The sequence below is a fragment of the Chroicocephalus ridibundus genome, chromosome 8, assembly GCF_963924245.1.
Source record: "Chroicocephalus ridibundus chromosome 8, bChrRid1.1, whole genome shotgun sequence".
Lineage (NCBI taxonomy): Eukaryota > Metazoa > Chordata > Aves > Charadriiformes > Laridae > Chroicocephalus > Chroicocephalus ridibundus.
In genome coordinates this window covers 18,954,022-18,966,131 of record NC_086291.1, presented here as the reverse complement: position 1 = coordinate 18,966,131, position 12,110 = coordinate 18,954,022, and the positions used below count along the sequence as shown (strand labels likewise).

Here is a 12,110-nt window from a genome sequence, read left to right as displayed (position 1 = left end):
CCGATGGGACGCACAAGCCCAAACTAAACTAATTGACGCGGGCTGCCAGCTGCTCAACGTCGTTTTTGTTTTAATGCGGGTAACGTAAACCTGCGGCTGACGAAGGCCGTGGGGCAAGTGCCGCTGGCCGGGGCTGCCCTGCGCGGGGTCCATCGCCGTTGTGCCCCGGGTCACAGATGGGGTTTGACCCCCGCCATGCCCCCCGGCTGCCGCGGGGTGCCGCCGCTCCGTGTTTGTTACCGGGACGACATTCCCGCTTCCCCCCGCCTCGCCGGCCGGGCCGGAGCTCAGGTGCGGGCCGGGGGCGCGCTCGGCGGCGGCGGGCACGGGGGGCGGAGGCGTGCGTCCGTCCGTCCGTCCGTCACGGCGGCGTCCCCGCCCCGCGCCCAATGGCGGCGCGGCCCCGCCCGCCCCGCTCCGCCCCGCCGTGTGCGCCGCGCCATGGGGTTACTGGCGGGCTGGGGGCCGGGCGGCGGCGCGCCTCCTCCTCCGCCTCCTCCTCCCGCGCACAGCCGGCCGGGCAGCAGTGGCCGGCACTGGGCGGCCTCGGTGAGGGCTGTCCTCCCGTCCCGTCCCCTCCCGGCCGGCCGGCGCCGCGGTGCCCATGGCGTAGCCGCCCCGCTGCGCGCCTGCCCCTCCCGGGACGCGGCGTGAAGGGACCCGTTGCCAGGTAGGTGCGGCGGCCGCGACCCCCCGCCCCGTCGGGCTGGGCTGAGGCGGTGGGTGCCCCGCGGGGATGCGCCGGCCGTCGGGGCGGTCGTCCCGCGACATGTCACCCTGCGCGGGGCAGAGCAGGGACGGCAGCGGGCGGCGGGAGGGTCCCGGGGGGGTCGCCGGCCTCCGCGGAGCTGCCGGGCTGAGAGGTGCGGGACGCGCGAGGGGCTGGGACGGGCAGCGTCCACGCGTGGGCGGTGAGGGGCTTGAAGCTGCCGCCGGTGCGGACCACGCGGGCTCCGTGGGAGAGTTAAGCGGAGAGCCGTGGGGTGGGCTCCTGGCGAGGGAAAGCTACAGGTGTCCCAGCGAAAATCATTTGGGTCAGGCTGGCTGGGACGTGCTGGGCAAGTTACTGGCACCGAGCGAATCCTTCACAGATGGGAACCCCACCGTGCGTATCGGGGGTCATGGTACCCTTAATGAGGCCAGCTGGGAATCTAGTAATGTACCAGCAGAGTGTAAATTTCAGTGTATGTCGGAATAATATAAAGGCCAGTATCGTGTCACTTTGGTACAGTTTCATTGAGGAGTTGTTGACCGGTGGGATTTACCGTTGCATATTTTGCAGGGGATGTATTGTAGTCAATTCACTGCAGCCTTCTGAGCACATCACTCCTAGCAATAACAATAAGAGGCCGTTAAACTTAGATGTAAATGAAGTAACTTTTTCAACTTTCCCTGGTTTCAGATGCACATGTAATTTAAAAGTTATCGTCAGTGGTATGGGAAATAATGCTTCTTGTCTTTTTCAAAAGAAAAGACTTCAGGTATTGCTGCATGTGTGGTTATGCCTGTTACGCTTGCTGTGGATGTAACCAGATGTAAATCTACTTATCGCAGTTCTACTAAGCTGTAGCTGTTATAACTGAATTGCTATTATTTATTATTTTCTCCTCAAATGCATGATCATCATCACAGTTCAATTTTGACAGAACCCTCTTCATAGGGTTTGTAACCTATTAGAGAGAGACTTGGATGAATGAGTGCCATGATTTTGTTCTAAGAAAGAAATTTACCTGGTTGTGTCTGTGTTTATACCAAGCTAAGTATTTATTTACTTTTTTTTTTTTGGATGAGGCCCCCTTCTGGGAAGAAGGCACAAAGTGAGAGAGCCACCTGCTTCTTGGTGGTTTGTTGGACCAATTAGGTTTGGGTTACAGTGAGCCATGTTGCTATTGTAGTTGCATACACAGAAGACTTTAAAACTACACGTGTAAATACTACTCCTTCCAAAGACAAAATCTATTCATGTATCACTTCTTGCCGGGAATACTTTATTTCCCTTACAGTCTGCGTTTTTTCCATGAATGCCAGGGACAATGTGAGTTGGTAGCTGGGTTTTAATTAGGACTGCACAGGTGTCCTGTCAAAGTATGTCCAATGAGAGTGTTAGCAAAATGTGAATGGAAGATACTTATTCATTTGAAGAGCTCCAGTTTAACCCCTGAAGGCTCACAGGGCTTGAATTCTAGCTGGGATGGAGCAGCTCTCGCTAGGACGCAGACCTCGGCTGACACCAGCTGCTGCAGCTGCTGCTCAGCGTTCCTGGCTGGCTGGGGGAGGAAGGGAGGGACGGGCGTTGGAGGGGGGGCAGGTTGTTGGCTTCCTTCAGTGAAGAGTCCTTTACTCTGAAACTTGCTTCCCCCAATTGTTTGCTATGGTCCAACCTTGTGAAGTTTAAAGTGACACTTCAAATTTTTCTCCTCTAGCATGCTTTCCCTCCCTGGGGAGGTCTTGTTTGGTCATTGATTTTGATGCATGTTTTGTGCGTCCAGAGCCTTATCTAGTCAGAGTATGTAACTGATACCTTCCACGGGTGTGATTCCTTTTAAAAATCAATCTTCAATTTTTATTCTCTGGTATGCAAACCATCTTTTATATACCCCAGCATCTTGATGCCTACCTCTAGGAACAGCGTTTTGAAGTTAATTGCTAAACCAGCAGGGGGAACACAAAACTTTCTGTCTATGAATTCTCTCTTCCTACTGCAGATGCAATTTGCTAAAACCTCAGGCCTATACATTTGATAGTATTTCTTTAGAAGATGAATGTCAATTTACTTGCTCTAGGAGGCACGTCTCTCACTCTTCTGAATGGGATTTCTGTCGTAGCCAGAAGTGAACTTGAAAAAACATTAGAGGTTTATTTAAGTGAAGTATCTCTTTGAAGATGTTTGAGATGAATTAATTAAACCCAAGAAATGATATTTTGAGTAATCCCCTAAAGTTCTAGATAATGAGGTAGACAAAATATTTTCACAGTAAAAATATTACTGTATCACGTTTATGATTGTCTATAGAAATCTTGAGAACTAAAGTTGAGTTGCAAAAAAGTTGTATTCTCACAAGAAACTATTCCTAGTATTTAGGGTTTCCATAAGAGAGAATATTTTTAGATATTCTCTTAGGTTTTAAGAAGTCATTACTAGCTTATTTTTGTAAAGGTCAACTGACGCTCCCAGCATGGATCAATTATGATTTTTCTTTTTGATTTGTATTGGCATAACAATTGATTACGTCTTTTGTGCTGGGAATGCTGAATGCAAAGGCTGCTGCCCAAGAAGGTTATCTGGATTACTTATGTTGATCCATATTGCTTTCTAGCCTGTGAAGTCTGATGCAGCCAAATGGCAAATACTTAAGGTATGGGTATACAAACAGATTGCTGAACGCTAAGTGAAGATGGGAATTTGCAGCATGTCAGCTATTCCCTGGTAAGAGCCAGGGAACGGGCTCTTACCCTGCAGTAAATATGAGAGATCTTTCACTGATGGTGGGTAAAAACATGCCTGGGAACGTTTGCCGTGGACTAGCCAGTCTGCGACTTATGAGTGATAACAATTGTGTATTCTCTCAGCCTTAGGTCTTGGAACGAGTGGAGACAAAATATAGTTCAATTGAAATTAACAGTCCCAGATCAGGTTTAAAGGAAGCGATGTAAGCTCTTCTGGTTCTGCAATGGCACTGACCACATACCGAGGTGTTAAATGAATATGAATTTTCTTCCCCCATTGTTTCAGTGACCTGGTATACACATATTCCAGTGGCCACGCATTCTTCTGTAAGAGCGTTACCTGGTGTTGCCTGATGCTGAAGGTACAAAAAGATGCATGGGAAATTCCATTGACGATCACCCTCTTCCATTATTTTTGTGGAATCACAAAACTTTCTCCCTTGTATGGTTCTCTGAGATGCTGAAGTACGTAGTTTGTAAAGTCAAAGTGAGATTTCTGTTATAATGTTATTTGAAAATACTGCTAAAATTTTGCCTAATTTGTCTTAAAATTCTTTTATTTGATATCTCCAATAATATCCTGTTAACATTTAAGATATGAATTACCATGTCTTGGGCAATTTATTTAGATCTCGGAAAATACTGTGTGGGATACAGATTGCAATATCTCTGCGATCAAATTACTTTTGATCTAGTTCTACAAAATATTTGTGTATTATAAATAGGCACTGCTTCTATAGCAGTAACATTTGTGGTGATTAACAGCGGTGTGCAAGTTTCTAGCTGCTTCATGAATAGAAGCATGTTTTGCCATAAAAAACGTACTAGTGAAGAAGTAGTGCAATTGGAATTGCTTTATCCATAACTGTGGATTCGCATTTTTATGTGCTGGCAGTCATCCAATAGAGCAGCATTTCTTGCTCTCTTGCAGCAACAATTAACTCTATGGTAGCCAAAATGAAACAGATTTACACATCTCTGGAAATCACTGAAAGAGGGACTTTTATTTCCAGTCTGGCAAATAGATTTTTTTTTTAAAAAGAACATCCTTTATGACCTTGAGTATCTAAATAGTCAGATTTGTCAAGTTCAGCAGAGAACATTTTATATATTGCATTGAAAGTGTTATATTGTTGAATTGTACTCCTTACAAATAATTATGACTGGCAAAATACGCTACTTTATGATGTATTTATAATGAAGTAAAAGAATTTATTGAGGAAAATGTGAAAATCATTATTTCATATTCATTCTGTGAATAGTACTTTAAAATGAGCTATATCTGTTTATCATTATCAAATTTAATTCCATTGTATTTAGCACTTCTCTTCAATAGTTTGTCTAATTTCAATACATTAGTTGGCCAAGTTCAGCTTTTTTTTATAATTTTTTCTTCCTGTTGCAACATGTTCTAAGACTTTAGGAGTCAGCTGGAAAAGGCCCCTCTTTTAAATAAGTTTAGTTGTGACCTTGCAGGAGACCTATTTAGATTGCAGGAGAAGAGCTTATCTAGAGGTCGTGGGTCTGAAACAGGTTAATTATAGAGCTAATGTGTATAGGTTGTTTTTCTGCAGAGAAGGCAATAGGGGTTGTGATACATAAGGGAATGTTAACGATTCTGAAAAAGAATGGCAATTCACTTATACCCTGACTTCCTCTGTAAGCATAGGCATTTTCTGTTGGAAATCAGTGTAGGTTCATTGTGCGAGTCAGGGACAATAAAAAAATCCCCAAGCATCCAGTGAGCTTACTGTGTAGTATAGATCTGCTGAATACGTGTATTTCTTTGCCAAGAAGCTGGAGGTGGATTGAAGACTGATATGTCCTCTTTTGTCTTATATTTATAGAAGTAATTTATTAGACTATTGCAGGATTTGACAGTGTGACTGAGAGCTATGGTAGTATTTTATCACCAAACCAACACTTTGACAATTATTTGGGTGAAGCAAAATTGTGGTTTGATTTACAAAACAGCTGTTGTGGTATTTGAAAAGATGGGCTTTTTCTTCATTAAGGCTATTACGTTAATGGACCAGGTCACTCCTCCAATACGTACAGCTCGTGTTATGTGAAGGATTAGTTCCTCCCTCCAGTGTTTAAAATGACCAGTGTTTCTGAATACTTGTAGATCGGTTATTTGGTTCACTCCAGTGATGAGGTGCGGTGATTTCATTCTGGCATACAAATTATTCATATGAATATAGGGATTTATTGTGGCCTTCCATCTTCCTAAACTTACCCTCAAACTTACCTTTTTACAGTCTTCATGTATACATTTAATACAAAATAATGAAAGAGAGGAAATTATATACAGTAAAAATTATACGTGAGAATATCCACATTCTGAGTGGAACATGCCAGTGATGTTTATCTTGATTGAAACAAATCCTCATCGCAGTGCTTATAAATGATAACTTTTTCATGAAAGAAGTTTTGCCTCGACCTGAACTGTTTCTCTGCCCAACAAATTAAATTACACTGGTTATTTGGCAGACGATTAGGGAGAGGGTAGATTACTCCTACACAAAGGGAAGCTCCTTTTGACTCATTCTTTTAACTGTGTAGCACTTTTAAGGTCTTCCCTATTTGTGTGGGAGAAGTTTCCTGTCTTACAGATGTGCATCTGAAAATTTAGTGGCTAGCAGCTAACTTTTGATAAACGTGTTTATCTTGTGTTCTTGTTTAGCAACCTGAAGAAATGATCTATTAGTCTACGTGCTTTCTAGAGTATGCCTTAATTTAGAGAGTAAAATTCAATACAACTCTATTTTTTCCAAAACGTGGCTTTTATAATGCATGCGCTTATCTTTATAGTACCTTGTAGTTAATATTTTAACCTGTTAATTTACATCTTGTAGTATCTTACGGCCAGTGGCAGTGGGGAGGGCTGACTTATATCCCCTCATCCAAATCCCCTGTAGTGGGAAACGCTGGTTTTCAATCCAGTTCAATTTGCGGGCCACCTCCCCCGACTCCTGCCCTCACCAAAGAGGACTGCATCCTTATATAGCGAATTTATGCTTAGTGCCGTAGTCTTGCTTTTCATTATTACTCCTTGTGGGTTTCTCACCATTAACCCAGAGAATTTTGTGTATTTGTAGGCCATGGTTTCAAAAACACTTTTCTAAATGTATAGAGGTCATTTCAAGATTTTTAAATCCAACAGAGATTGATTTAGTTTTTTTCCTGGTAGGAAGGTTTCGGGTAGAATATTTCTAGATACAATTCTAAGGTTTTGCAGTTTAGTCTTGAAAAAATAACAGTGTCAAGCATTCATTGACAGAATAATTTGCTGAAATCTTTTACCCTGAGTGGAAGAGGCCTTGCCGAGTTGTTGGTAACTTTCCACCCTGCTGTGTCTCCCTCTCCACAAGGAGATGCCTTCCCTAGGGTTATATCTGTCTTGATGGGTACATTAGAGCTGTTATCTGTTTAGTTTAGGTGTGCAATTAGAAACTGAGCCAAGTAAAACTTAAGATAAATGACATTTGTGTGAGGTTGTTGGCTGCTACTGTGTTTGTGAAGAGTAAGATAGTCCAGTGCCAGGAAACCTATTCTGTTTCCAATTAGAAACCATAAAAAAAATAATTAGGCCAAAGAAGTTTAACTATGAGGAGGAAAGGCTGTAGAGATTTGTTTCATGAATTTATGATCTTCTTCAGCCTGAAGATTCCTATGCACTAGAAATCTTTTTGTTTCAGGGCGAAGTTTTCAGAAGCAACAAGTCCTATTTAAGAAACATGAGCCTGGTTCCTGTTAGTTGTGGTGAGATATTACTGGTTGAGTTTGTTTGGAATCTGAGTTTTATTTAAGTGTAGATTTGACACTCACAGATTTCTTGGGCTGCTGTGAAAAAGTTAACCCAATCTTTATGTCTGTACATTTGTAGAACTCTCCGCCTTTTTCCTTCTCCTGCTACCTGAATGTTCGTCTGGAAGATGGCATATAATTGTGCCACTGGTATTCCCTGGTAAGAACAGTGAGATTTTTTTCATCCATCTTCCAACTAGAAGACGGAAGCAGAACTGCTGAAAGTAGTGTTGTCCTTCTAGGTAGATCTTATGGGGGGGGCTGCTGTGGCCGTGCTGAGGTGCTGTTATGACTCTCTTGCTTGTGAAAGAATAGAGTAACTGCGAGTTGCACAGAAAATATGTGGCTGAAGCTGGTACTGGACTGCAGATTGCTTGAGCCATTATAGCATAAGAACTGTACAGCATCCCAACACCGTGTTTCCTCCACTCCCTTTAGAGATGCTCTCATGTAGGGTGTCCCCGAGGGTTCTATGTTAAAGTAGAGAAGTTCTGATTCGGTACTGAAGTTACAGGCAGGGTGTTGGTCCTGTTAAACTCTGTCTTCAGTGCCACGTGCACTCCTTTTTGTAGAGATTTGGTAACCTCTAGGAATTTCTGCTGTTGTCAAAAAGGAATCTGTTCCAGTCCCCTTCTTGTGGAAGAGTCTTGTGTACTCTTTCCACTAAAAGACTCCTGAATGCACTTCCTTCCCGTCCACCTATTGAAACCCTCCTACATCCTGATCCTGTACAAGGCTATTCTCTTGTTTACGCTTGGTAAGCAAAACCTTGCCCCGTAGCCTGTAAAGATTCAGCTGCATACCTCCTTGTGTTTGGGGGAAGGGAAGTCCTGGGAACATACAACAGAATGAATTTTATCGTGTTTTTGTAAACTGTCTCTTGCTTTTGCGCTATATTGCGCAATGATTATTCAGCTGAAACTTCCACAGTGTCTGGTGTCTTGACTTTATTTTTCTGATCTAAACTCACAGCAGTTCAAGTCAGGTGATTTAAAAAAGTGTTGGGAAGCTTAAGGGAATGTTGGTTATGAAATGATACTGGGAATAGATACCCTCATCCAAACCGGAGCTTCATGCCAGCTGTTGGCAAAATAGGTACCAGGTAACAAAACCAACTGCAGTAAACCGTTATTAAAAAGGTGGAATGGTTTCACATCTCTTATGGACTCACTTGTGTATATTTTGTGGCTTCCTGTAATTTGGCAGGCTACATTGTAATACGTTAATAAGAAAATAAATAAACAAAATGTTAAAACAAAAGTCGCATGGAATAGAGGGGCACAATTGCTAAATGGCATGAAACATCTTCCCTTGGCACTTGTCCAGTTCCCATAGCCTTTAACTGTGACTTGTTGAAATGTCCCATTACAAGCACAGCAGCATGTGAACTGCAGGACATCAGAGTTACTTTTTCCCTGGGCTTTTGATATGTCAAGATTTTTAGTTTTATTACTATTCATATATTCCCTGAAAACGAAACCACTTTGTTGTTTCTAAAACAGAGTCTGTCCCCTTAATAGTTTATGAATAAGTTACTGTTTCGAGTTCTGAATGGTGGAACTTCATGTATATGCCTTAGACACAGGCATTAAAAAAAATCCATACAAATTTTCAACCCCACATTAATATTTGCTAACCCTATTAGTCAGCTTTCTGACCTGTATGCGTGCAAATCACGCAGAATTGACAGAGGATAAATGTCATCTAATAAAAAAGAAATCTGCAAAATACATATTTAATAGGGCTAGGGTTATAAATAAACTCTCTCGAAAACTGTTCTATTCCTAAGTTTATAGAACTGCTCATGTAGTTAACCATTTGTGATTTTTTTTCTTACTGAGCTTGGATATACTGGATGACAAATGAGTGCCTTTTTTTCTTATGCATGGGATGCATGTATTCATTGCATTCGCATAGGGAACCAACGAATAGGAGGAAAACTGGTTAAATAAGTTAAATGGTTGCCATGCGTAAAACAAACAAACAAAAAGTGAAAAAGCTTTGGCTGTGAAGGCCTTCTTGGATGGCCTAGAAACTTGAGTTCACGTTGCTATGGCAAAACAACACAAAGGGACAGATCCTGCTGGCTTTGCTCAAGTGTCCCCATTCACTTCGGTGGGACTTGTAATGTGACTTAGAGGAAGATGATTTCTGGCTCGCTTTGGTAGAGAAGTGTTTGTTAGTGTTGTAGAGAGCTGCGCAACCTCTGGCACCATGCATGGAAAGAGGAGGGAATTACCAGCGTCCATGTCGATAAGGAGGAGAGGAAGTGGAAGTTATTCTTCAGGCAGTAAAGGAAAAGGTTAGACAACGAGGAGGATAGAGTTAAGGCAAGGGAAGAACTTGTATGGGAAAGGTAGGTGGTGATTAAAGAAACAGATGGTGAGTATTGGGGAAAAGGCTTAAGGAAACAGAAATAAAAGAGGAAAATAAAGCAATAAGAACTCAATTCAGCAGTAAATGTGGCAAAGTCCTGTGCTGTAGAAGCCTTTAATGGGAAACAGAGACACCCCCGTGGCTGTGGCCACCTGCAGGCATGTATATTGCTAGGTTGGACTGTGTAGAGCAGCTTTGAAAAAGTAGGCAAAAATAAATTTGCCAGGAGAAGAAAAGTGGGTAAAAATTCAAGCTTAGGAGACCACTGATCTTAAGAAGAGTAATATATAATAGGTATTTTGCTAGAGGTACAGTGAGTAGAAAGGTACTCAAAGGTGTTCTGAAGACAGAGCTCAATGCTAGGGCTTATATTCAGTCATTTTCATTTTACTTCAAGGACTTTAAAGCAGAGTCCTGTCCCCTTTTGGGAGAGCAGTAAGCAGGCGTGGGGATGGATGCCTTTCTGCTGGTGACAGAACAGCGCGGAATGCTGATGTCTCAGGAACAAGTCATCCATAGACCACAGAGACTTCTGTCATGGGAGCTCCTGTCAGCGAGGGCTGGGAAATCCTTAGGGTAAAGGTGGTTTTTTTTAAAAGTAAGCAGCATGCTTCTAACTTCTGAATTCTGTGGTCATGTTGTAGTATTAAAGGTGATACTTAATTCAAAGGATAGCTTTAAAAAAATCCACAAAAGACTGGGATTCTGAGGAAGACAAGTAGCAGATTTTTACAAAGAAGAAACATTTCAGTTAATGAAAGCTTCAGTAGTGTACTGAAGTGATCTGTGTTTTGTGCTTACTGCTGCTGCCTCTAACAAAGTCAGATTTTTTTAAATACCATCGAGTTGAGCGTTTGTTGTCCTCTAGCTTGGAGTAGCAATGAGATCTGTCCTTCTGTGGCTGGCCATGCTCACAGGCTGGTCGGCGCGTCCCAGTGTCCTCCAAAAGCCTCCTATTTTTCACTGGTTTCTAGCTAAGCTTTATGCATTAAAATTCTCATGGACATTAGAGGCTCCTACTTTAAACCAAATTAAAACCTTGTACCTTCCTCCTCTTCTTATCCTTGTGTACTTCAAAATGTGTTTCCCCCCTTCCGCTCCCCAAGTCTTCTTTCAAACCTAATAAAATCCAGTAGTAGTAAGATCCTTCCTGATGTTCCCAGTAGTGCTCCTTCCTGATTGCATCTGCAGAATTACACTTCTCAACAAAACAGGCTCTTTTGTGCTTTTTAGACCTTCACTTTTATCAGGACTAGTGGCCTTTATGACAACAAACGTCAGTGAAAATGACCCCAGCAGGCCGTGCGTCTTAGAGTGTGCAATGCCTCTGGCTGCAGACACTCTCTTTTGCCAGCCTTTCTTGCAGCCTGTAGTAGTATAAAGCACTGGCCTGAAAACAGTATGTTTAGTAAACCCAAAGCTCTCATGTCATTTTCTCTTCCTCTTCCTCGTTAGGATTTGTTGGTTATACTTTTAATATGCCCTTTTGTGACCTCAGTTACAAAAATAGCTACCCAGATATACCCCAAAGGAAAAGATGATTCTCTTGGAAATTTCTTTTGAATCTCAAATTGACTAGCAGTTTTGTTTACTTCTTGGATAAATAGTTTAGGTTCCAATCCCTTTGCACAGCTTTTTTCTTATTTCAAAGGAAGTCTCCCTGTATTCTGTGGGCTGCCTCAACTTTTCCTAGTTTTCAGGTTTCACATGTTCTTCTAGTGACAGCAGGTTTCACACTGAAGCAAAATCTGGCATGTTTTGCACCACAGCTGAACTTTTCTCACCTACTTTCTTATTCGTTTCTCTTTGGTACTGTCAGATAATAGCAGCTTCATAGCTGACTTCCATCACAGTTGAGGATGAACAGGTTTTCCAGAATACTGACAAACTGCCTGCTTAATGGGTTTATTCTTAAATGAATTGTTAGTAGCATTTTTGCCTGTGATTTCTGACTTGAATTGCTGCTGTATAGCCGGCAGTCTGGATATCATCCATCCCAACTTCCCAAAAGTCACTGTCAGTTTGTCACCTTTTCACATTATCTTTCATTTGCCCTCCTTTTTAAATTTGTGAATGCTTATCTTCAATCAAGTGAGCCCTTTCTTTAGAAGGATCTTCCTAATTTTCATTTAAGTCTCTGTTATTCACCCTTCACAAGCTGGCAGAGTTGGAGTAGAAGCCTAGGGCTTTTGGATCGCATACTGCGTGCTCCGGGTTATATGAGTTATACCTTGTAAATGTTATCGGTCAGTGGGTTGTGCTAGGAATCAAATCATTTTAGTTTTTACATACAGATGCAAATGTGTATGTATTCTCTCTCCCTTTTAAACCATCTCTCCCAAATCGAAGTCGAATTAAAACTTGGCCTTTTAATGTACCTAGGGGGGCAGCATGGAATGGGATTCTCAGCCGCTCTCAGCAGCATCACTGTACCTCCAGTTCTTTCCATGTGCTCCCTATTTTGCATGACTGTGTGC

General features: G+C 42.5%; 1 protein-coding gene across 2 annotated transcripts in view; it reads left to right on the top strand.

The window, feature by feature from the left end:
- The first annotated feature begins 462 nt into the window (after positions 1 to 462).
- The window catches only part of TGFBR3 (transforming growth factor beta receptor 3), a 125,881-nt gene continuing 114,233 nt past the window's right edge, over positions 463 to 12,110 (top strand). Inside the window, exon 1 of one of the 2 annotated variants that reach the window (XM_063343949.1) lies at positions 463 to 670. The gene's annotated coding sequence lies outside the window, so the exon portion shown is untranslated. The remainder of the gene's footprint in view (positions 671 to 12,110) is intronic. The other variant, XM_063343948.1, reaches the window with a different exon arrangement.